A 27,083-nucleotide genomic window follows, 5' to 3' on the forward strand; every position below is an offset into this window, starting at 1 on the left:
TTAAGCTGCTTTTTGAAAGTGTGATTTAATTCAGAAGGGCATGAACTACATCTTCTTCAGGAAAACCTCCTTGACCATTATTTTTCACACTCAAGGTTTTTTTTTTTAAAAAAAAAAAGAGTAGCTAAGAATTATAGGTCATATTCTCTGGCAGGAAACAGAAATGCAAATATTCTGGGTTTCCATTTCAAGGGGGATCCATAAGCTTTAGCAAACAAAGAGAAGAGAGAGCTGACACCCTCCTATGAAAATTCAGGAGGATGACCAGAATGTGTGCCTCAAAACCTCATCTCCATAAGGAGGTGGGCTAAGAAAGATAAGCCTGGCAGTGTGGTTGCTTATCTTTTTAATTACAACTCATAATGTTGTTCACATTCTGATGAAACTTTATTTTCAATGTTTTTATAAGTACAATTATTTTTATACAAAGCTCTCTGCAAATAGTATCAATTATTTTTAAAAGAGGGAAGCAATTTAATAGTTAATATGTGTGCTGCTTTCCTGAAGTAAACAAGGAGTGATGGGGAAGTGAGCCACCATCTGGGGCTATAAATTATAATCCTGCTACATGGTATTGGATGGAGGGCTGATCCCTGAAGCTCCCCTAGGAGAATCCATCTATCAGTGTGCTCGTCTACAGAAGGGGCTAAAGAGAAGGGTAGCTGCTGAGCATGGACAAGCGACTGTCTGCTAGGGCAGAAGGATACAGTGATGTCAGATTTCAAAAGCAACTCTCTGATACAATCCCCCCTCCTCCCATATACCAAATTCCCAAATTCAGGAAATTATAGGGAAAATTCTCACCCTCTAAATAATGGCAATTACAAGGACAGCTATGGACAAAAAACAAAACAAACAAAAACCCTGCCCTCAAGTGTGAGACAACAATGATAGGTTTAGGGTTGCTTCACTTATTTTTAATCAACTTGTAAATATCTCTTGAAAAGAAAATGATGGCATTATTTACCATAAAATGAAAACCACTAATGAGAAGTTAATCTAGCAAGAAGCTACAAGATTTTGCATGCATGTGCTTGAAGAAACTTGCAGAGCTGCTCAGCAAGGTACCCTATTCTTTTCTGCCTCTTATTGCAAGCTAAGGGCTTAGCTGCTTTGAACTGTCTCCCCAAAATATGAGAATTTTAAAGATAGTATAAACAAGAAAAAAAGAAAGCAGAAGATAGGAACAATCCTAAACAAGAAAGGAACAGAGGAGCAAATCAAGTTTATCAAAATAATCACAAAATTACAAGTCAAAGAAAAACTCACAGGTCTCAAATTAAGCCTTAAAGGGCACCTAAGTTCACTCTTAGAAAGAGAATGTTAAAATAACTGGATTTTTGGCATGCTGGTTGAGCATATTAAAATAACTGGATTTTTGGCATGCTGCTTAAATACCTAAAACTTAGACGTGACATGTCTTCTAAGACTTCAAGGACTTTTACAGATTTCTCCACATCAGTTCTCACCACAGCCATCTAAGAAAGGCACTCCTTAGAATTGCCATCCAAATCACAAGACTACATACACCTGAATAACTCCCATATCTGGAAGAAAAATGGTTACTTACCAAATATTTTCTATTCAGCTCATTCATTGATTCAACAAATGTTCTGCTAATCACCTACTGTGACAGCTCCTTTGTTTGGCAGTAATGATCATGCAAAGATGAGCAATACAGTGGAACCCTGCTCTGGAGGAGTTTAAAGTCTATTAGAGGAGAAATACATGAATAAATTATTATATAGTGTGAGAAGCTTTCTAAGGGAGACAGGTACAGATTTTTGAAGTGCCAAGAATGGAAAAGTGACTTCCAGGATGAACAGACAGAGGCATAAAGAGCATCAGCCAGAGGGGGACAGGCATGCACAAAGGCATAGAGATGTGAAAGAAATCATATGGTTATTTGGGAAAAGGGGAAGAGTTCAGTACGCTGGTACAAAGTGATGAGAGACATAGAAGACAAGGCTAGAAAGGTAGATTTGAGGGTTTTTATTTTCCTGTGGGCAGAGACTATGGAGAGGTGAAGGGAGGTGGCACAATTAGATTGGAAAGATGATTCTGTTTAAGGGTAGAAGAACATGGAGTGTGGGGAAAAGGTAGTAAAGAGAGAATTGAATGAATTTGAGAAATATTTAGAAGACAGAGTTGATAGTAGATAGTGACCGGCTGGATGTGATGGTGAGAGAGGACTTTCCAGTGTGAAAATCTAATCAAGGCAGAAAATAAAGAATAAGTGCCAGTTTGGGATCTGAAGTTAGGGTTTATACTTTCACATATTCTATCAGGCAATACAGTTGGAAACAGGGAACAAGGAAGCAGCTAAACTAAAATGGGGACAAAGAACTACAGATATTGTTGGGAAGAAAAATATAAGGAAAATGTTTCACATAATTATTATCCTCAGGTCAGGAAAGCTATGAATTTTATGGACCCACTTTATCCTTAGCTTGGTAATCAGTATTATCCCTTTCTCAAGGATAATATTATGTTTCCTTTGTCTATTTTATGATCCTCCTGAATCTACCAAGCCTCACCCTCCCCACAAATACCCAAACACAAATAATCTCCTCTTATCCTATCTTCAAAACCCCATCTTCCATGAACCACTTTTTAGGTCTTCCCAATAAATCAGTGATGGCTAAAGGATGTAACCATGAACACAAATAGCAAACTCCCTCTATCAAAGGCCAAATGCATATTCCCATTAGCTACTTATACTTCTATTGTTTCATTGCTTTATTTAAACTTTACATTTTCTAAATAGAACACTAAGTATAGCTGAATTCTAGTGACTATCAACAATTAGGATAGTGGACACCACTGTTCCAAAAGCCTTTCAGGACAGCTACTAATTCCATGAATATCAGAGTATATTTGTTCTGTCCCTGAGAGCTTAGGTCCCCCAGAGAAAATTATTCTGATTCCACATAATCTGCAAGGGATAGAAAGGATGACTGTACAAGTATAAGAAGGAAATCAGTACGGCAAGTCAATAAACCTTGACTGAGTACCTGCTATATGCTAGGTACTGTGCTTTCTTAGAAGCCATGTGGGGATATAAAGGTGAGAAGACAGCATTCACTTATCTTTTAGTGTGCCTAACATATTTCATGATTTAATTTAAAAAAAAAAAGACATGGTCCCTGCTCTTCAGAACTCAAATCTAGGAGGGAAGATAGCCACAAACACAAATAGTTCTAAATCAAGGCAGCCTGTGGTAAGAGTTTATAATAAAAGTACAAAGAACAATGGGATAACAAGAGATAGAGAGCTTAATCTTCCTACTGCGGGAGAATACAAGTCTAGTTAACTGTCTTCACAGGAATATGAAATCAAAAGTTTGAAATTTGGGGGAAAATATCTTTCTTGCTGATGCATCTGAATATTTCTGCATTTATGCCTAAAAAGACTAACCCATTGAATCACAGGCCCAAAGCTGCTGTCAGGTCCTCTTTCTAAGTCTCTTGGTTATTTCTCGGAACAGATAGTATCGCTTGTCAGTTCTTAGCACAACACTGTTTCCAATGTTCCACCCACCCCAGCCTGCCCATATTCCTCAAAATCCTCTGAGATCTATGAGTTTCTCTCATCTAGCCAATCAGTGTACTGCCCTCTCCTCACCATCCCCAACCCCAAAAACTACTGGGCAAGTTCCAGTGAGTAGTTCCAGAGGACAAAAGGTTGCAGATTCCCTTTAAGTACAGTCCTTCCAGAAGGCAGGGAGAGACCAGGCCACCTTTCAAAGTCTCCCTGGTATATGGGCAGGCTCCACTCTAGTCTCATCTGCACTGCCACTGACAGGCCTGGACCAAAGCCGGACAGGAATATAAAAAAGCCCCTGGTTCCACTCTACTTCATAAGCCCAATGTCAGGCAGAGAAATGTGTTTTGTGCATTATTTTTGGTCATACAACATCTTAGATATATTACAAGGGTCAGATTGATGACCTCTTTTTCTTCCTCCTAAAAAAAATGTAAAGAAATAAAAAGTCCTGTTAAAAGTAGGGAGTTTCTGGTAAAAGCTTTAAGGAACTCTTTGACAAAATTAAAAGGAAATATTTAGACTTTTTTCATCCAAATAAAATAAGTTTTTCTACACTGCAACATAAATATTTGCTATGTTAAAACATGCTGCATACTAAAGCATTTACATACTGCATAATAGCATATAATACTACTCAGTAATTTTATTTACAACTTCAGTAAGTTTGCAGTTGATGATTTGGAAAGAAGCTACTAGGAGTCAGGGGTCCCAGCTGTGTCATAAATTAGTTGCTTGGCCTTGGATAAGTCACCCAACCTCTCTAGAACTCAATTTCCTCATTTGTAAACGGAAGGAATTGAACTAGAGGATCTCTAAGGCCCCTTTCAGCAATTAAAAAAAATTCTGTGAATATAAGGAATCAGACGGATCCAACAATGGAATACAGTATTTCAAAACTGATTAGCTCCCCATCACTGGAAATGCTCAATGTGGGGCACACCTATCAGAGGTACAAGAGATCATTCTCTTTTAAAGAGAATTGAACCAAATGATCTCCCCCATGTCTTTTAGTTGTAAGATTCTCTCATTTTATGGATTAGTTCTACAGACCATAAAACAAGTAGAGAATGAAATTAATTTAATGATAAAAGCGAGGGGAGACTCTGTCTTCTAGTTACAGTAAATGTTTGCTGTTAGCAGAGCAATGACAGGTATAGCAAGTCACTGTGTAGTTAGTAGGGAGTGTTTGTCTTGGGCCAGGTTGCTGGGTGGTGTAAGTAACTCTGCAAACATAATACCCAGCAATGAAAAGGTCTAAATGCCTTCAGCCACTCCAGACTAAGTACATAGGGTTTCTTCACACAAAGCTTTCTGAATGCTAATCAGAAAAATTAAGAGGAGGAAGGAGGAAGATCACAACCAGCTCTCATTTGTTTGGGGCAAACAAGCATTCCCTATAGTGGGTATGCTCTATTGGCCGATGCCCTTAGGAATAAATATCAAAAAGAATGGGAAACTCAGCAGGTGAACTCACTGCCTTCCTCCCTACATGGGACCTGACTCCCAGGGGTGTAAATCTCCCTGGCAACGCAGGATATGACTCCCAGGGATGAATCTGGACCCGGCACCGTGGGAGTGAGAACATCTTCTTGACCAAAAGGGGGATGTGAAATGAAACAAAATAAAGTTTCAGTGGCTGAGAGATTTCAAATGGAGTCGAGAGATCACTCTGGTGGGCATTCTTATGCACTATATAAATATCCCTTTTTAGGTTTTAATGTACTGGAATAGCTAGAAAGAAATACCTGAAATTATCAAACTGCAACCCAGTAGCCTTGACTCTTGAAGACGACTGTATAACTATGTAGCTTACAAGGGATGACAGTGTGATTGTGAAAACCTTGTGGCTCACAGTCCCTTTATCCAGTGCATGGATGGATGAGTAGAAAAATGGGGACAAAAACTAAATGAAAAATAGGGTGGGATGGAGGGAATGATTTGGGTGTTCTTTACTTTTATTTTTTATTCTGATTCTGATTCTTTCTGGTGTAAGGAAAATGTTCAAAAATAGATGAATGCACAACTATATGATGGTACTGTAAACACTTGATTGTACACCATGGATGATTGTGTGATATGTGAATATATCTCAATAAAACTGAATTTAAAAAAAGAATGAAAATAATAAAATAATCTCTGAGTTATCATACAATTTTATATTGAGTTGGGTTTCCAAATTTATTTCATATATTTTAATCTTATTTCAGCTCATAATAGTCATATGAGGTGGGTAGAGCAGTTATTATTGACCCTTCTCTGAAGAAAATTGAGGTGTAAAGTTTAGGAAAGTTTCCTTTCCTCAATAGAGGAAAACTAATCAAATCCTTAGTATATCACTTTCCACTCCTTTAAATGCTTTGGTCACCAGAGGTCTGGAAGGATATAAGTACCTGTTTTGATTTCATTTTATTTGTATATACTCAGTAAATGGCAGTGAAATAAATTATTGTTATAGAATTTCAGAGAATACATTTTAAAAATGAAACCAAAAACAACAATCCTGAATTCTAACGGAGTTTTAAAAAGCTTAATTAGAAATAGACATTGAATTAGAAATGTCTGCTGCACCTGAGAAATTATAAAAGGGGAACAAAAATATGATAACAAACCCTCTTTAAGTTATAATTCAGCAATGGATTCTGGCAACATGTAATAGAAAGCATAATATATTAGGAAGAAAGAGCAAAGTCAGCAGACTGGGAAAAAAGAGAAAAATAGGTGGTAAACATATCAAGAAACAAAGATCTTTCTACAAAAATAATATTGAAAAAAATTTAGATTGATCAAGAATTAAACAAAGGCACCCACATCCCAACAAAGGTTTGATATAAAGTAAGCTTGCAAAAGCTTTAAGCCTTAGAAACAAAAGATGTTAATTTCTGTTAAGGTATCTATTGTACCTACACTTTTTATACACCTTATCTCATTTAATCTTTATCTCTTCATAAAGGTCAATATTACCATCATTTTATGGATGAGAAAAGGGAGGTCCAGGGAGATTAAATAACTTGTCCAGGGTTATACAGTTAGCAGATGGCTTGTTAGGTCTAAATGATTTCAAAGCCAAGGCCCTTCTACCAATTTATCTCTCCTTAGAAAAAGTTATAACTAAATTTTGCAGTTTTATTTCATTACCGGAAACATAAGAAATCAAGAAAAAAAAGTACTTTTTTTTCATCTCTAATAATCTGTAGACTGAAAATTCCATGAGATATTATAATGTCACTCATCTATTGTAGTGATATGATCGTAGTGATATCATAGTGATTCTCACCTTTAAGTAAGAATCCTGGAATTCTTACTTAAAGCACCTATATGCTCAAGGGTAAGCCACTTGATGTCTTTAAGTCATAATCCAATTTTTAGTCTTTCATTCTATATATTTAAGAACTATAATTGGCAGATTCATGCTATGTATCTCAGGGATAAAAGATGTACAAGATGTGATTCTCTGGCTCAGAGTTTATTTTCATTAAACTAATTTGGTTAAATCAAAATCACTTTCTACATTCCTAATAAACATCATTCTTTTACTCTTCTACTCCAAGCAAGCAGGTACCTAGGGACAAGGGCCCAGAATGACATGGGATAAATGAATAGTCTGAGGTAAGAGGCCACTGACCCCACAGATCAGGAGAGTACTGGGAACAATTCTTCAAAAACCTTGCAGAGAAATTAAAAACAAAACACCATTTGCATTAGCACCAAAAAAAAGGTATAAATTGAACAAAAAGATATACAAGATCTATATGAGGAAAACTATAAAACTCTGATGAAAGAAATCAAAGAAGACCTAAATAAATAGAGAGATATTTCATCTTTATGGATAGGAAGAGTCAATATCAGTTTTCCCAACTTGATCTACATATTCAATGCAATCTCAATCAAAATCCTACCAAGTAATTTTGTGGATACTAACAAACTGATTCTAAAATTTATATGTAAAGGTTAAAGACCCAGAATAGCCAACCCACCACTGAAGAAGAACAAAGTCAGAGAACGGACACTACCTGACTTCAAAACTCACTATAAAGCTACAGTAATCAAGACACTGTGGTATTAGTGAAAGAGTAGATAAATAGATCATTGGAACAGAATAGAGAGTCCAGAAATAGACCCACACAAATATAGTCAACTGAACTTTAACAAAAGAACAAAGGCAATTCAATAAAGGACAGCCTTTTTAACAAATGGTGTCGCAACAAATGGACATCCATATGCAAAAAAAAAAAAAAAAATGAATCTAGACACAGACCTTATACTTTTCAAAAAATTTGCTAAAATGGATCACAGTCCTAAATGTAAAACACAAAACTATAAAATTTCTGGAAGATAACACAGGAGAATATCTAGGTGATCTTGAGTTTGGTGACTTGGATTTCATTAAAATTTAAAACTTCTGTTCTGCAAAGGACACTGTTAAGAGAATGAAAAGACAAGCTACAGAGTGGGAGAAAATATTTATAAAATATATATCCATTAAAGGACTTGTACCCAAAATATACAAAGAACTCTTAAAACTCAACAATAAGAAAACAAAACCTGACTAAGAAATGGACAAAAGATATGAACAGACATCTACCAAAGAAGACATGCAAATGGAAAATAAGCATATGGATTGAGGCTGCACACTATTTGCCACTAGGGAATTGCAAATTAAAATGAGATACTACTATACACCTATTATAATGGCTAAAATCTAAAACACTGACAGTACCAAGTGCTGATGAGGATGTGGACAACAGAACTCTCATTCCCTATTGGTGGGAAGGCAAAATTGTACAGCCACTTTGGAAGACAGTCTGGCAGTTTCTTACAAAGTTAAATATAGTCTTACCATAGGATCCAGTCTCCTGATCCTAGGTACCTATTTGCCCAAGTGAGGTGAAAACTTATGTCTATCCAAAAACCTGAACATGACTGTTTATAGCAGCTTTATTCATAATTTCCAGAACTGGGAAGCAACCAACATGTCTTCCAGTAGGTGAAATGATAAGCTACGGTAAATCCACACAATGGAATATTTTTCAGTGATAAAAAGAAATGCACTATCAATCCAGGAAAAGACATGAACTTTAAATGTGTATTGTTAAGTGCAAGAAGCTAGCCTGAAAAGGCTACATTCTGTATGATTCCAAACATATGACACTCTGGAAAAGGCAAAAATAGATCAGTGGCTGCCAGGGGTTCAAGGTGAGGGAAGGAGGAATGAATAGGTGGTGCACAGAGGATTTTTAAGGCAAAAGATTCTCTATGATACTCTAATGGCGGATACATGACATTATGCATTTGTCAATACCCATAGCAATGTACAACACAAAGAGGGAACACTAATGTAAACTAAAGACTTCAGTTAATAATAATGTATCAACATTGGTTCATCAATTGTAACAAATATACCACATGAATATTAATCATAAGAGAGATAGGGGGTGGGGTGGTATATGAGAACTCTCTATACTTTCTGCTTGATTTTTCTGTAAACCTGCTCTAAAAAAGAAAGTTTACTAATTAAAGAAAAAAAAACCCACAAAACTAAAATCCTTGTAGCCAGTTAATCTCATTTTGCATCATATTCCTATTCTCCTTTGTTACTGCCCAAAATGTAGGTCTCCCTGGTTTACAGTCTCAATCCTATGCCTCTCTGTGTATCCTCTTACCTAACCCTACCTCCCATTCCTCCTCTCCCTCCAAAACCCTCCCATTATACCCTTCTGTTCCATCTTCAACATCTTGGCTGGATGCTCCCTCAATTTCCTTGAATGAGTGATAACACTTGACTTTTCTTTTCTGCCCCACAAACCATCACCACATCCAACTAATCACCAAAATCCTGTCAATATACTTTCGTCAGGAAAAACTGTGAAAGACATTGAAATGAGCAAAAAAAGATTACTGAATTTCCTTTTTAGGGCACTATTCCAATTTATCCAAGTCTTTCATTGTTTTTGAAATATTTACAGCTCTGTAAATTGTAGTAAATGGAAAGTACTGCAAATGATTCTTGTTTATAGAAATGCAAATGAACAGTGTCTAGTGGAATGCAATTGATTATTGCCCTGTAGATATTGACTTGTTCTACAACTAACTTCAAGTTCATTTCAGCATTCCTAACTGCTTGTATGTGTGTCTTCTTTGAATTTTCATTAAAACATCTTACCAGTTAGCTCATTAATTAATAAAATAAAATAAAATATTTGCCATATGTTCATTATATGTGTGCATGAATCATTAACTCCTTAAAAAAGTACCCTTTATATGACCACATGGGTCATATCATTATCAAACTGTTGAATGTCAGAGAGAAACACAAAGTCTAAAAACCACAAAAGAGAACTCTATCTATTTCTAATTGGAAACCATGGAGGTGAGAAGGCAGTGGAATGACATATTTAAAGTACTGAAAGCAAAAAATTGTCAACCAAGGATTCTATATCTGGCAAAACTGTCTTTCAAAAATGAGAGATTAAGACACTCCCAGAAAAACAAAAGCTGAGGGAGTTCATCACCACTAGACTGACTCCAAGAAATTTTAAAGGGAGTTCCTCAGATTGAAAGTAAAGGACTCCGGATGACTGAAGCCACATGAAGAAATAAAGATCTCTGGTAAAGGAACAAATGACATGGGAAAATATAAATGCCAGTACTACTGTATATTTCGTTTGGCACTCCACTTTTTACTTCCTACAGGATCTAAAAGGCAAATGCATAAAAAGTAATGATAAATCAATGGTTTTGGACTCATGATCTATAAATATGTAATTTGTGATAAGAACTACATAGGTGGGAAGGGTGGAGAGGTACAGAAACATTGTGACTACTATTGAAGTTAAATTGGTATCAAACCAAGTGAAACTGTTATAGATTTAGGAAGTTAAATTTAAGCCAATGGTAACCACAAAGAAAATATCTGAAAAATAAGCAAGAAAGGCAATGAGAAAGGATTCTAAAGGTCAAATATAGGCAGAAATAGAAGAATTGAGAGACAAAGAAGGATTTATACAACTGGAAAAAAACAAAGAGTAAAATGGCCGAAGAAAGTCCTGCATTATCAGTACAGGCATACCACATTTTATTATCCTTTGCTTTCTTGTATTTTGCAGATATTGTGTTTTTTACAAATTGAAAGTTTGTGGTACCCCGGAATTGAGCAAGTCTTCAGTGCCATTTTTCTAACAGTTGGTGCTCACTTTGTATATCTGTGTCACACTTTGGTAATTCTCATAATATTTCAAACTTTTTCATTATTATTACATCTACTATGGTGATCTGTAATCAGCGATTTTTAATTTTACTACTGTAATTGTTTTGGGGCACCACAAACCGCACCCAGGTAAGACAGTAAACAATCAATAAACGTTATGTGTTCTGACTGCTCCACCGACCCACTGTCCCCCCATCTCTCCTGTCTCTCTCTCTCCTTGGGCTTCCTATTCCTTGAGACACAGCAATATTGAAATCAAGCCAATTAATAACCCTACAATGGCCTCTAAGTATTCAAGTGAAAGAAAGAGTCCCATGTCTTGCACTTTAAATCAAAAGCTACAAATGATTAAGCTAAGTGAGGAAGGCATGTTGAAAGTAGAGCTAGACTGAAAGCTAGGCCTTTTGGGTCAAATTATTAGCCATGTTGTAAATGCAAAGGAAAAGTTCTTGAAGGAAATTTAAAGTGTTACTCAAGTGAACATACGAATGATATACATATATATAAAAAAAAGGTAAAACAGCTTTATTGCTGATATGGAGAAAGTTTTAGTGGTCTGGATAGAAGATCAAACCAGCCACAACATTCCCTTAAACCAAAGCCTAACTTTCTTCAATTTTGTAAAGGCTGAGGGAAGTGGGGAAACTGCCAAAGAAAAGTTTCAAGCTAGCAGAGGTTGGTTCATGAATTTTAAGAAACTATCTCCATAACATAAAGTGCAAGGTGAAGCAGCAGGTACTGATGTAGAAGCTGCAGCAAGTTATCCAGAAGCTCTAGCTAAGATCATTGATGAAGGTCGCTACACTAAACAACAGATTTCCAATGTAGACAAAACAGCCTTCTATTGGAAGATGCCATTTAGGGCATTCATAGCTAGACAGGTGAAACCAAGACTTGGCTTCAAAGCTTCAAAGGACAGGCTAACTCTCTTGTTAGGGGCTAATGCAGCTGGGGGCTTTAAGTTGAAGCCAATGCTCATTTACCATTCTGAAATTCCTAGGGCCCGTAAGAATTATGCTAAATCTACTCTGCTTGTACTTTACGTGGGACAACAAAGGCTGGATGGCAGCACATCTGTTTACAACATGGTTTACTGAATATGTTAAATCCACTGTTGAGACCTGCTGCTCAGAAAAAAAGGATTCCTTTCAAAACATTACTGTTCATTGACAACATACCTGATCACCCTCTGATGGAGATGTACAAGATTAATAATGTTTTCATGCCCACATCCATTCTGTAGCATGTGGATCAAGGAGAAATTTCAACCTTCAAGTCTTATTATTTAAGAAATACATTTGAAAAGTTATAGCTGCCATAGATAGTAGTTCCTCTGATTCCTCTGGGGAAAGTATTTGAAAAACTTCTTGAAAGGATTTACAATTCTAGATGTCATTAAGAATATTTATGGTTCATGAAAGGAGGTAAAAATATCAACATTCACAGGAGTTTGGAAGAAGTTGATTCCAACCCTCATGGATGACTTTGTGGGGCTCAAGACTTCAGTGGAGGAAGTAACTTCATATGTGGTGGAAATAGCAAGAGAACCAAAATTAGAAATGCAGCCTGAAGAGGTGACTGAATTGCTGCAATTTCACGACAAAATTTCACGGATGAGAAGTTGCTTCTTATGGATGAGCAAAGAAAGTGGTTTCTCGAGATGGAATCTATTCCTGGTGAAGAACTGGTGAAATGACAAGAAAGCATTTAGAATATCACATTGACTTTGTCAATAAAGCAGCAGCAGGGTTTGAGAGGATTGACTCCATTTTTGAAAGAAATTCCACTGTGGATAAAATGCTATTAAACAGCATCCCATGCTATAGAAAAATCTTTCATGAAAGAAACAGCCAATCGATGTAGCAAACTTCATTACTGTCTTATTTTAAGAAATTCCCACAGCCACCCCAACCTTCAGCAACCACCACCCTGACCAGTCAGCAGCCATCCAAATTGGGCAAGACCCTCCACCAGCAAAAAGGTGATGACTCAATGAAGGTTCATATGATGGCTAGCATTTTTAACAATAAAGCATTTTAATGAAGTTATGTACATTGTTTTTTGGACTTAATGCTATCATATACTTAATAGACTATAGTATAGTGTAAACATAACTTTTATATACACTGGGAAACAAAAAAATTCATGTGACTCTTTATTGTGATATTCGCTTTATTGTAGTGGTCTGGAACCAAACCTGTAATAACTCCAAGGTATGCTTATAGTTACTATAAAGGTAAATGAATTAAACTTACCAATCCCAAGGCAGAGATTGGCAGAATGATAAAAAGGCATTACCCAACTATATAATATTTATAAGAGATGCACTTTAAATTCAAAGACACAAACAGGATGAAAGTGAAAGGATGGAAAAAATATATTCTATGTAAATAGTAACCAACAAAGAGTGAGTGTGTTTATATTAATATAAGATAAAATAGAGTTTTAATCAAAAACTGTTAAACGGGACAAAGAAGGACACTATGTACTGTAAAAAAGGGTCAATTCATCAAGAATATATAAATGATTATAAACATATATGCACCAGACAACAGAGCTCCAAATTATATGAAGCAAACACTGACAGATTTAAAGGGAGAAACAGACATTTCTACATTAATAGGAGAATTCAATACACTAATTTCTGTAATGGATATAACATCTAGACAGAAAATCAATAAGGAAATAGAGGACTTGAATAATACTATAAACCAACTAGACCTAGGGAAGTATATAGAACACTTCATCAATCAACAGCAGAATACACGTTCTTCTCAAGTGCACATAGATCATTCTCTAGAATAGAACACATATTAGGGAACAAAACAAATTTCAGTAAATTTAAAAAGATTGAAATCATAGAAAATATCTTCTCTGACCAAAATGATGAAGCTATATATCAATGACAGAGGGAGAACTGAAAATATGCAAATATGTGTAAATTAAGCAATATACTCTTAAATAACCAACAGATCAAAGAAGAAACCACAAGGGAAATTATGAACTATCTTGAGATGAATGAAAATGAGAACAAAACATACAACAACATATGGAATGCAGCCCTAATGCAAATAGGACTCAGTGAAATTTATACCTATAAATGCTTACATTAAAAAAAGAAGATATCAAATCAGTAACCTAAACTCACATCTAGAGGAACTCAAAAAAGAAGAGCAAATGAAATCCAAAGTGAACAGAAGGAAGGAAATAATAAAGATTAGAGTGGAGATAAACAAGATAGAGAATAAAAAAATATAGAGAGAATCAATGAAACCAAAAGTTGATTTTTTAAAAAGACCAATAAAATTGATGAACCTTTAGCCTGAAAGAGGAAGAAAAAAAGAGAGAGGACACAAGTAACTAACATCAGGAATCAAAGTGGGGGCATTACTACCAACCTTACAGAAATAATAAGGATTATGTGTACTATGAACAATTATATGCCCACAAATTAGAAAACCTAGATGAAATGGACAAATCCCTAGAAACATAAAAATTACCTAAATTGATGCAAGGAGAAATTGAAAATCTCAACAGACTAGTAAAAAATAAAACGAATCAGTAATCAAAAACCTTCCAATAAAGAAAAGTCCATGACCAGATGAAATTTTACCAAACAAAGGAGATCCTATTAATATTAATCCTTCCTAAACTCTTCCAAACAACTGAAGGGAGGGGAATACTTCCTAATTCATTCTATGAGGCCAGCATCATTCTAATACCAAAGCCAGATAGCAACATCACAAGAAGAGAAAATTATAGACCAATATCCCTCATGAATATAGATTAATAAGTTCTCAAAAATATACAAGCACACTGAACCCAACTGCACCTTAAAGGGATTATATACGATGATGAAGTGGGATTCATCCCAGAAAGACAAGGGGTGCTACAATATAAAAAAATCAATCAATGAATACACCATATTTATAGAAAGAAAGAAAAAAATCATGTGATCATCTCAATAGATACAGAAAAAGGTGTTTGACAAAGTCTAGCATCCTTTTTTGTTAAAAACTCTTATAAAACTAGGAATAGAAGGGAACGTCCTCAACATGATAAAGGGCATATATGAAAAAACCATAGCTAATACCATACTCAATGGTGAAAGACTGAAAACTTTCCCTCTAAAGATCAGGAACAAGACAACAATGCCCATTATCACCACTGCTATTCAAAACTGTTTTGGAATTGCTAGCCAGAGCAATTAGGCAAAAAAAAAAAAAAAGAAAGAAAGAAAGAAAGAAAGAAAGAAAGAAAGAAAGAAAAGAAAAAGGCATCCAATTGAAAAGGAAAAAAAGTAAAACTCCACCTATTTGCAGATCACATGATCCTATACATAGAAAATCCCAAAGAATCTACAAGAAAGCTACTAGAGCTAATAACATAATTCAGCAAAGTAGTGGTATACACAAATACCAATGCTGTTTCTATACACTAGTGAGGAATGATCCAAAAAGGAAATCAAGAAAACAATTCCATTTACAATTAGCAACTAATTGAATAAAATATTTTGGAATAATCTATGAGAATCCAGCTGTCTTATATTAAGTCAGTCATTAAAGAGATTTGCAAAATCTCTTCTCACTATGCCACTCTTTTCACAAAAAAGTTGGAGGTTTGGAAAATATATCTTTTTTGGGAAAATATGTTTTTTATGTTAAAGTGTAATGGGTTTTATTATTTTTTTAAAATAAGTTAATAAATATTAAAATTTTTTTTCTCAGTTTTAATTTGGTAAATATAAAAGATGTAACTCACATAAATAGGGAAACTCTCTTCATTTTGTATTCATCAGTATGGATTTTTTCTTATATCTTTTCCATTTTGTTTAATAGCCCAGCAGAGAGGACTAATGTCTAGTCCTGACAGCTATAATAATTTCATATGGTGGTTCCTTTTAGTAACAATACTTACATGTGTAGCGGTGTGGTAAAAACAGCTTGCAAAAAAGCAATTGTGAGTCATTGGATAACCCTAAGAGAATGTGCAGGAAGTATACAGTTTTAATCATGTAAAAGTTCAAGGAAAAACCATGAGGGACTTCTACTGACAGATGGTGATTGTCTTTAAGGTGTTAATTTTTATTGAGAATTCCTGGGTTAGGGAATCAAACAGTACTAGGAGTGCATTTTAGTAAAATACTGTTTTTAAAAAAGGCCAGAGAACTGAAGAATGAGTTGGTTGAGGGTGAAGGTCTGAGGAAATAGCCCAAGAGTAAAGATTGGAGAAAGGTGATAGAAAAAAAGAACTTCAGGGTACTGTCAATGAGCTGAAGAGATGGGTACCTGCAGGGATAGCAGTTTGCAGCTTAAACGGAAGGGAGTGGATCTGGACCCAGGCTTTTTTAGGGTCCTAAAGGGGGCTGTCACAGTTGCCATACACTAAAGAGGGCTCAATTTGCAAAAGAAGCTCTCAAAAGCATTTTATTTCCCCTGGGGCACTGTGCCTGCATTTCTAGAAATAGGCCCCGCCTGCCTTTAATGGGACTCATTAGGCTATCTGCAGGCGTGGAGAATCATGGATAATTGAGACTAGCGAAATAAAACTTACAAAATACATAGCCACGATTCCTCCCCCACCCCCACCCTATGGGAAAATAACCTTTTGATTAAAATGAGATTAAGCATTTTACTAATTACTCACCAATTATTTCCTCTCACATAACAAATTCAAATGCATATACACACTAAAAAGAAACAGATGCAACAAACCTTTGGATATTTTCAGTCACTTCTAGACCTAAATTACAGACTCTAAATCTATGCTAAGCATAGAAACTCTTGGGAAATACCCACCTGATATTGCAGCTGCTAGGGCTCAAGAGCCAATTTGGAATGAAATTTTATTACTTTGCCAGGTTCTCCCTTCCCCCTTTTTTTCTGGCCATTTTTTTTTAGCAGAACCCCTTCCATCTGTTTGTCTAATCAAAAATAAGTGAACATTTTCTTTATACCACTTGTATTAATGACTGAGGCTAGGCCCTAATATAGTCCTTAAGCATTCTCAGAGATCTGGAGACCAAGTAACAAGGTTTTTTTTTTCTGGAGAAAGAAAAACAATCACATAATCCTTTATATTTTCTGTAATGATTTCTTTCTTCTAATCAGGGCTTCTGCCACAACACCTTGAAACAGGGCATGCTCCATATCACCTGTTCTCTTTTGAGAACGGTTATCTACATTGATAAGGATTTCTTTTAACTAAAGCTCATAACTATAATACTAGCTTTTGTCAAACTGCTTTTGCCACAGATTGTTTTATAAATAGGCTTTGTCTTTTTCTTGCTAAGCATTTAAAATGCCATGGAATGAAAGACAAAGAACTGCCACATGGGTTCTAAAAATTTGGACCAGATCTGGGAAGTGAAGAGAGATGATCAAGAGAATCTTATTATTAACATAGGACAAAGGGGGACTATTAAACAAAATGAAAAAGGATATAAGAAAGAAATACAGACTGATGAACACAAAATGCAAAGGGAGTTTTCTGTTGTGTAATTTTTTTATTTACCTTTAACTTTGACAAAATCTGCAAATTCAAAACATCAATTCATCAACCAATTTATATTGGAGAATTCTGAAAAGAATAATTTTCAAAAGCTAGCAATTATCATACAAAATTAAAAATCTGTTTTTTCAAAGACTGGCCATGCCACTTATGAATTTAGTGGGTTTTCATTTTGTTATTTACGACGACTTTCCTCTGCTTCAGCCTAAATTTGAGGATAATAGGAGGTAGTGAGAAATGGGTCTGATGTGTATATACTACCTGGTATCTTTGGTTGAGTCAGCAACCTCTCTGAGCCTGTTTTCTCATTTGTAAAATGTGGATAATAGTAGCTACTTCACATCATGAGGATTATATTTTCATGAAATAAAGTATGTGAAAGCTCCTAGCAGATATATGGGTATGTAGAAAGTACATAATAAATTTAAGTTCCTCCTCTTCCTTTTATTCAACGTACTTCACTAATTTCCAAGGATACCCTCTCTCTTTACAGATCATTGACTCCTATTTCACCAAGAAAATTTATGCTATGTAGGTATGAATCCTTTTAATTTCCCTCTCTTTCCTCCTTTCCATCTGGAATTCAATGTTCTCACTCATTCTCTCTCCTGATTCAGTAGCATCTCTCTTCTAAGTTTTCCACTCTGGCTACACATGAGAATCATCTGGGGAACTTTTTAAAAATGCAAGTGTCTGGGCCTTAACACAGGCCAAATACATACATACACCTAAAAGCAGGGATATGGCATCAATATTTTTTTTGAGTTCCCAGGTAGGGTGCTAAGACAATTCAATGTGGGAAAGCATAGTCTTTACAACAAACAATGCTGGAACTGGATACCCTCATCCAAAAGAATGAAGTTGGACTTCTTCCTTATACCATAGGAAAAAAATTAACTCAAAATGGGTATAGACCTAAATATATGATCTGAAACTACAAAACTCTTAGAAGAAAATTTAGGGAAAAATCTTCAGTATCTTGGGTTAGGCAAAGCCTTATTAAATATACCACCAAAAGGACAAGCAACAAAAGAAGAAAAAGATAAATTGAAATTTATCAAAATTAAAAACTGTTGTGCTGAAAATGATACCATTAAAAAAATAGACAACCTGCAGAATGAGAGAAAATATTTGCAAATCCTATATCTGCTAAAGGACTTGTATCCAGAATATAAAGAGAACTTACTCAAAAATAAAAATAAACTAAGTTTAAAAAGTGCAAAGGATATGAATAGACATTTCTCCAAAGAGATGGCCAATAAGCACATGAAATGACAGTCAACATCTTAGCCATTAGGGAAATGTAAATCAAAACCAAAATGAGATACCCTTTCATACCCACTAGTATGTCTAGAAACAAAAAATAGGCCCCGCCTGCCTTTAATGGGACTCATTAGGCTATCTGCAGGTGTGGAGAATCATGGATAATTGAGACTAACGAAATATAACTTACAAAATACATAGCCATAATTCCTCCCCATCTTGGGCTATTTCCTCAGACCTTCACCCTCAAGTAACTCATTCTTCAGTTCTCTAGCGGGGCCTTGACAAGGATGTGGAGAAACTAGAACCTTACATATTGCCAATGGGAATGTAAAATGATACGGCCACTTCAGGAAAAGGTTTGGCATTTCCTCAAAATGTTAAACACAGAGCTGCCATATGACCCAGCAATTCCACTCCTAGGTATATAACCAAGAGAAATGAAAACATATGTCCACACAAAAACTTGTACATGAATGTTCATAGCAGCATTATTCACAACAGTCAAAAAGTGGCAACAACCCAAATGTTCATCAACTGAAGACTGGGTAAGTAAAATGTGGTATATCCATACAATGGAATATTATTCAACAATAAAAATGAAGTGCTGATACATGTTACAATTTGGATAAACATTGAGAATATTATGCTAAGGGAAAGAAGCCAATCCTATAAGACCATATATTGTATGATTTTATCTATATGAAATGTCCAGAATAGGTAAATCTACACAGAGAGAAAGAAAATTAGTGGTTCCCTAAGACTGGGGGCATTGAGGAAAAATGAGGAGTGACTACTAATGGGCATGATGTTTGTTTTGCAGATGATGCAAATGTTCTAAAATTGATTGGAGTGATGGTTAACAACTCTGACTACACTAAAATCCACTGAATAATTTTAAACAGGAAAGAAAATGTTCCCCAAGTAATTCTAATGTTAAAGTCTATTCTAGAGACCAATTTCTGAACCACAACACCACATGTGCATCAACTTCTAGATTCCTTGAGAGGGCGGGGGTGGCGGAGGAGGGAACGCATCTTCTAAATCTTTGTCTCCTCCATATCCTTATGGCATAATAACCAATACAGAAAGAAGTGTACTATGTTTTGAGTGCCTTTTTTTTTTTAAAGTAGCAGAGTATTCTTAGGGAATGTTCTTTATTTTATTTAAAATTTCAAGAGTCAGCCTACCACCTGGCAGAATTGGTTATTTTTACTATCTTGATTCATTTGTACTCCCCAAGCAATTAATTCAGCTATAGCACATAGGGAGAGGGTAGATATACCGTGCAAACCAATCCAACCGGTTCTGCCATCTAAAGTATGGTTGTTGGGTCATATACCAGTGGATGTGGCCTCTGGCCCTTAGGAACCATTCTTTTTACAGTTTCCCCAGGACACAGCTCTGGTTCGACTGACTTTGTTTTCTAAATAAATTAATTCCTACTTCTGGAGTAGCTTCAAGTTTAAACAGAAAGCCATCTATTGACAGTCACTAATACACACGATTTTATTGTTTAATATTAAACAATTAAGAGTTATTGTTTTTTTTCCTACAAGTATCCTATACATGAAAATAAATATAATCTAGAATACAGCTACAGGGAGTGAGGAGAGAGAGGTATTCTATAGCCACTTTGTGCCTTAAAGGGATAGTTTTACTTTAATAAATTCAATGCCTAATACATCTCTTCCATGAAATAAAACTCTCGGCAAAATGTACATAAAAGACAGTCTGATGAACATTTCTTAAGATGAGTTTGATTATGCAAACACGGTTTTTTTTTTTAATTCCTAACAATTCAGTCTTTTGATCTATTAGACTACAATGATTTAAAATAACTTTGAAATTGCTACTTACAACAAAGTCTCTGAAGGTACATTAAAGAAGAAAATGCTGAAATAACTCAAGATGTTTATAAATATAGGGAATGGTGTCTAAAATGTTATCTCATTTGATCAACCCAGCAAATAAAAAAATAGTAAAATATGAAACCACAGTCATCTGAGTATAGGACAAAGATCTGATTTAGCAGAGGTTTTCACTTCTCGTATAACTTTAGTGAGTTCAAATGTGTTCAGAAAAACAAAATGAAAGCTAAGTGAGGGCAATCCAAGATGAGAGACATAAGAAAATTCCAAATCCTCAAGCATGATGATTTTGAAATTAAATATGAGTTTACAGTTGGAAGATTCATTAAAAATAATAATTCAAAAGATATTGCTTGATCCACAATTTAGAAGCCTTGCTTCATGAAAAAAAATTATACTATGAACTTTTCAGAACTAAATATTCATTATACAAGGTAAACATGACAAGAATGAATGATAAGAAATAATATGTATTTCGCTTTTTCTCTCACTGGAAAGAACAACCAGGTGCATGCTGTGGACTCATATGCAAATTACTCAAAGTAAGGCAGGTGGAAAATGATTAGATTATTTGGGTTAAGGAGTTGCCCCAGGGACAGAACATGTCACAGTGTCACATCCCTCTTCATTACTATCACAACTTTCATCAAAAGACACCAGAGCTTGGAAAACAAATTCAATCACAAATACTAGCTTTTGTTAAAAGCTACAAACTAACTATCAAACCAATTTAATACATAGAGCATATAAGAACTTATTCATGCTTCCCAAACACAGTGGAATAAACTGTTTTCAGTTGAAAGAATACCTCAGAAAAATACTCGGGTGCATTTCTATGCAATATAATTGTAGAACATAGTAAGAAATCACTTAGTTCTCATTAAAGGATACTTCAGAAGAATTAGAATTTTAAGGATAATTCCCCTTTGCCTCTGGTATAGACTTTCAGGTTTTTCCAGACACTGTAAGCAAAATGCATAGTGACATAAGGAAGAGCTACAAATGAGCATAAATATACCACTATAGCCATCATAATAAAAGCTTTTGGGAAAAAAAAAAAAAGGATTTAACAAGTATTCGTCTTCCCCAAATTGCAATCACAATATATTGATTATTACACAATTATGAAACAAAGGCAAGGTGAAGGGTGAGAAACGACAGAAAGGACAGCAGAAAGGAATACAAGTGCTCCGCGGGCTAGAACCTGCTCTGTCTAGCTGGCCCCGCTTTCCCCAGCACCTTTCTGGTCTTCTGGGCTTTTCCTTTGAAACCATCTTCCTCACCTCTCAGAGAAACGAGTCTCCCTTTAAGTAATGCCAAGCCAGCATCCGGAGGTAACGTGCAGACCCGTAAATGAAAAATGTCCACGTCTAGCAGGCAGACAAGCAAAGGAAAACCAGCTGTCAGTTTCAGAGGCTCCTAGCTGTAACGGGGTTTCGGGTTTCTCTCTGCCTCTGTCTCTGTCTGTCTGTCTCACTGTGTCTGCCTCAGTAATATCAGTTTTCTAATCACCTCAAATCACAAATACATTTTTCATCTGTCCTTGTGAAATAAATGCTGGTGAAACAGAAAAACAGAGTGCAATACTCACAACAATGAAGAATTCCTACACATGCTGTTCCATTTTCTTGCTTTAGAAGATGGAAGGTTAATTTAAAATTTAAAAAAAAAAAAAAAAAAAAGCCTTGCGGAATTAGAAAAATAAGGGGAAGGTGGATTCCACCCACATAATCCTCCAGCCCCACTGCAAAGGAGCCCAAACGCTTCCTGACGTCACAGATTCATGAATGGATGTAAACTGGGCTGGTTTAGGATTCCGCACAGACTTCGCTGTCGTGTGTGCCATGAAAAAGAAAGGGAGGGTCCAGAGAAGGCCTGGCCAATAGGCTTCAAGCAATCATGGCCTGCCTTCTTTTAGAAGGAATCTGGTAACAGAATAAACAGAGGCTGCTAATCAGGCATCTGCCCCTGTTTAAGACAGACGGGCAGCTTGAGGAGGGCGTGTGTGTGTGTGTGTGTGTGTGTGTGTGTGTGTGTGTGTGTGTGTGTGTGTTGTGTGTGTGTGTGTGTGTGTGTGTGTGTGTGTGGCAGTGATAGTCATGAAAACATTATTATTGCAATTGAATGACAGAATCAAAATAGAATTCCAGTGGAATCAATGCTATAAAAATGCATATAGAAGAAATCACATAATCTTTTATTCATTGGAGCTATTTTCTTTAACTCTTTGCTTGCTGTTCAGCAATGTGCCTGATGTGTCAAAAACAGTTAAGAAAATAGTTTCTAAAAGTGGTGACCTGTGGACATGCACACCCTAACATCAAGACTTATAAAAGCAAAATTGTATGGAAAGGGTGCATGGAAATAATGATCTAGTGACTAAGGAAATATAAATAAATAAATATAAGATGCTATTACATAAATGTAATTGTTTTGTGTATCAATAACATCTTGCTTATCTTTGTGATGCATCAAAACTGGGTGTGACATCCTAAAGTAATTTGGGTGGAGAATAAAAATATATTTTCAGGGCCCCCCTGAAGAGCTGGGGGAGAATGCAAAGGTGTTGGACTTCCTCACCTGGATTATTGCTGATGTTCTCACAAACATTGGGGAATGACAGCTTGATGTGCTGCACTCTCTGTCTTGGGCCTGGCCCCTATGAAGCTTGTTGCTGCAAGGAGAGGCTAAACCTGCTTATAATTGTGCCTAAGAGTCTCCCCTGAGTGCCTCTTTGTTGCTCAGATGTGGCCCTCTCTCTCTAACTAAGCCACCTTGGCAGGTGATCTCACTGCCCTCCCCACTACGTGGGACCTGACTCCCAGGGATGTAAATCTCCCTGGTAATGCAGGATACGACTCCCAGGGATAAATCTGGACCCAGCATTGTGGGATTAAGAACATCTTTGTGACCAAAAGGGGGATGCAAAATGAAACAAAATAAAAGCTTCAGTGGCTGAGAGATTTCAAATGGAGTCGAGAGGTCACTCTGGTGGACATTCTTATGCACTATATAGATAACACTTTTTAGGTTTTAATATATTAGAATAGCTAGAAGTAAATACCTGAATCTACCAAACTCCAACCCAGTAGCCTTGTCTCTTGAAGATGATTATATAACAATGTAGCTTACAAGGGGTGACAGTGTGATTGTGAAAACCCTGTGGATCGCATTCCCTTTATCCAGTGTATGGATGGATGAGTAGAAAAATGGGGACAAAACCCAAATGAAAAATAGGGTGGGATGGGGGGAGAGGTGATTTTGAGTGTTCTTTTTTAATTTTTTAATTTTTTATTTTTTATTCTGATTCTTTCTGGTGTATGGAAAATGTTCAAAAATAGATTGGGGTGATGAATGCACAACTATAAGACGGTACTGTGAACAGCTGATTGTACACCATGGATGATTGTATGGTACATGAGTATATCTCAATAAAACTGAATTTTAAAAAAACTGGGTTTGAAAGTGTAATTGACTGCTACATTTAAATAAGGTAGAACATTTCCTCGTTGGTTTATTTAACTTCTGACATTCGATTAAGACACAGCTCCAAAAGGGCTCTTAATTTGCTAAAGCAAATTTTCAAAGCTATGCAAAAGTGAAAGTTAATATAATTTACTGCCTCTGTACCTCAACATTTTGCTTCACAATAACCAATATTGTATTAATACTGATCACAACCTTTTTTAACTTGGGAAATGGTCTCAAATCCTTGAAATTAGCACAAAGTGGTTAATATAAGTCCTCAGTTATGAGGTGACAAATGACAGAGAACATTCTGAAAAGAAATCTGCTCTCTTTCAATCAGATTATTTTGTACAGTGAGAGAAGAAAAATGGTAGCCTGTTTCTTTGTGATTATAGAAGGTCCAAACCAGAGACTAATAGGTGCTACACATTGCTTAGCTCATTTGAAAAAATAAAACTTTCCAGGACATTTTACACACAGCAAAGACAAGTGCAATTTTCTATATACTCAAGCAATACAATATCATCAACAAACAACATATTCAACAAATTTCTCTAAAGGAGAATATTACTACAGAAAAGATAGACCCAAATAGGTTTTCCCAGGTAAGGTGGCAGTGCTCAAGACTTTGTAGTATTGATTCATTCTTAATATGCCTGAGAGTTCCACATACACCTGTATCAACATGTTCACATACCAAGATTATTTTAGAACCCACTGGAAAGAAGATGAAGAAAGTACATAGCTGTATCTTTTAACAGCAATCAATGCCATCCATAAAGACACACTAAAAGAATCATTTATAGAAAACATTTTTTCGTCCAAAATAATGTACTTTAACTAACAGAACCTCTTTGTAGAACATATTAATAAGACGGCAAAATCTGTTATAGAAGCTAACAAGTTTGCTGTAAGGTCAGACAGCAACATCATTACTAACAATAAGTCTATCTGGGGTGGAGGTCATCTCTGAAGCTATTCAACAAAACAGTACCTATAAATGCCCCTAATAATGGCCACCTAGATTGGCAAATAAAAGCTAGCGGGCTCTACGGACTTGCCAATTAAGTAAGATGAACTTGGTCTGGGTTAGCATGCTTCCCTGTACCATAGAAGTACCAACTGGGTGAACAAAAATTTCTCCATGTCAAGTATCACGGGAAATCTTTGGGAAGATAAATTATCTCCCCCAAACTCGAGAAGGTGTAGAGGTCATCCTCAGAGGAAGCCATTGTTGTTGGGGGACAGAGGGAAGTAGGGAGAGGAAGGGAATGAAAAATGTACATTCCAGAGCAGAAGAGCTCAAGAGACCTCTTGCGATGATGGGAATGTTCTATAATCTGCATTAATACAGTAGCCACATGTGGCTATTGAACATCTGCCATGTGGTTAGTGTGACTGAGATACTGAATTTTAAATTTTATTTAATTTTAATGAATTTAAATTTAAAAATAAATAACCATATGTGACTGGTGCCTACGGTATGGGATACTGCCACTCTGGAGATATCAAGCCAAGTTCCATCCTCACTAGTTATTTTTTATTTCAGCATTTGGGCATGCTCAGTATAGAGAACCAAAAGCCATTATCAAGGTGAGTAAGGTCTTTTAAGAAACAAGTGAAACACTTCAAATTTCAATAATGATTTGAAGATGACCTCGGTCTCATTACACAAGAAGAAATTCACAACTCATTATTAGATAAAAATCTAAGAATAGAAATTAAGGAAAAATTATTCTGCTATAAACATATGCACTATTCTTGTTTATGGTTTTTGGAAAAAAAATGTGGGTTTTTTCTCTTTTTTTAAGGGAAAATGACTCATTTGAGCCAGAACCTAAGAGAAGTCCAAAGTACCAGGACCCAGGGGCAATCTCTGACAGAAATGTCAGGAAAAAAAAACTGAGTATAGTGATATTATCCCTATAATGCTTTCTGAGTAACTGACCACAAATGCTAATGCATGAAGACTCATATTTCATTTATAGGCAACAGAGTGTAGCAGTGTAGCACACATCTATGGCCAATAGATTTTTAATGCAATTTTATTGAGATATAATCACATAACATACAATCATTCAAAGTGTACAATCAGTTGTTCATGGTGTCGTCATATAGTTGTGCTTTCATCACCACAATCAAACTTTGAAAATCATTACTCCAAAAAATAAAATAAAAATTAAAATAAAGAAGAACATCCAAAACATCCCAATCCCCTTCTCTTCCCATTGTTCATTTACTTTTTTTTAAATACAGTTTAATTGAGATCTATTCACACACCCTACAGTCAACCACAGTGTACCATCAATTATTCATAGCACCATCATACAGTTGTGCGTTCATCACCAGAATCAATTTTTGAACCTTTTCATTATTCCAAAATAAAAATAAAACCAAAAAAAGAACACCTAAATCTTTCCACCCCCTTCATCCCACCCTATTCTTCATCTAATTTTTGTCCCCATTTTCCCACTCATCTGTCCATACACTAGATAAAGGGAGTGCAAGCCACACAGTTTTCACAGTCACACAGTCACACTGTGCAAGCTACATAGTTACACAATCGTCTTCAAGAATCAAGGTCACTGGGTTGCAGTTTGACAGCTTCAGGTTATTTCCCTATAGCCATTCCAACACACTAAAACTAAAAAGTGATATCTATATAGTGCATAAGAATACACTCCAGAGTGACCTCTCGACTCCATTAGAAATCTCTCAGCCACTGGAACCTTATTTTGTTTCATCTCTTTTCCCCTTTTGGCAAGAAGATAGTCTCAATCCCACAGTCCTGGGTCTAGGCTCATCTCCAGGAGTCATTTCCCGTGTTGTCAGGGGGATTCACACCCCTGGGAGTCATGTCCCATGTCGGAGGGAGGGTAGTGAGTTCACCTGCCGAGTAGGCTTAGAGAGAGAGGGAGTCACATCTGAGCAACAAAGAGGATCTCTGGGGGGGACTCCCAGGCACAATTATAAGTGGGCTTAGTCTCTCCCTTGCAGCAATTAGCCTCACGGGGAAAGCCCCCAGATTGAGGGCTTGGCCCACTAAATTGGCAGTCCTCAATGTTTGCAGGAAAATCAGCAATAGCCCAGGTGGGGAAGTACAACATTTCCGCATTTCTCCCCAGTTCCTCAGGGGGCCCTGCAAATACACTTCTACTCTCAGATGTATCAGGATTTCACTCCAGCCTGTACAAACTCACCAAATCCCACTTCCCATTCAC

At 36.1% G+C, this 27,083-nt stretch overlaps 1 protein-coding gene across 4 annotated transcripts in view; it reads right to left on the reverse strand.

Moving 5' to 3' along the window:
- MAP3K13 (mitogen-activated protein kinase kinase kinase 13) overlaps window positions 1-27,083 on the reverse strand; it is a 174,425-nt gene that overhangs the window by 85,418 nt on the left and 61,924 nt on the right. Inside the window, exon 1 of one of the 4 annotated variants that reach the window (XM_037839007.1) lies at window positions 21,986-22,147. The exons of 2 other annotated variants lie outside the window; for them this stretch is intronic. The gene's annotated coding sequence lies outside the window, so the exon portion shown is untranslated. Of the gene's footprint in view, window positions 1-21,677; window positions 21,834-21,985; window positions 22,148-27,083 lie in introns of those variants that run through there. One more of the 4 variants, XM_037839015.1, reaches the window with a different exon arrangement.

This window comes from Choloepus didactylus, chromosome 1 (assembly GCF_015220235.1).
Source record: "Choloepus didactylus isolate mChoDid1 chromosome 1, mChoDid1.pri, whole genome shotgun sequence".
Taxonomy (NCBI): Eukaryota; Metazoa; Chordata; class Mammalia; order Pilosa; family Megalonychidae; genus Choloepus; species Choloepus didactylus.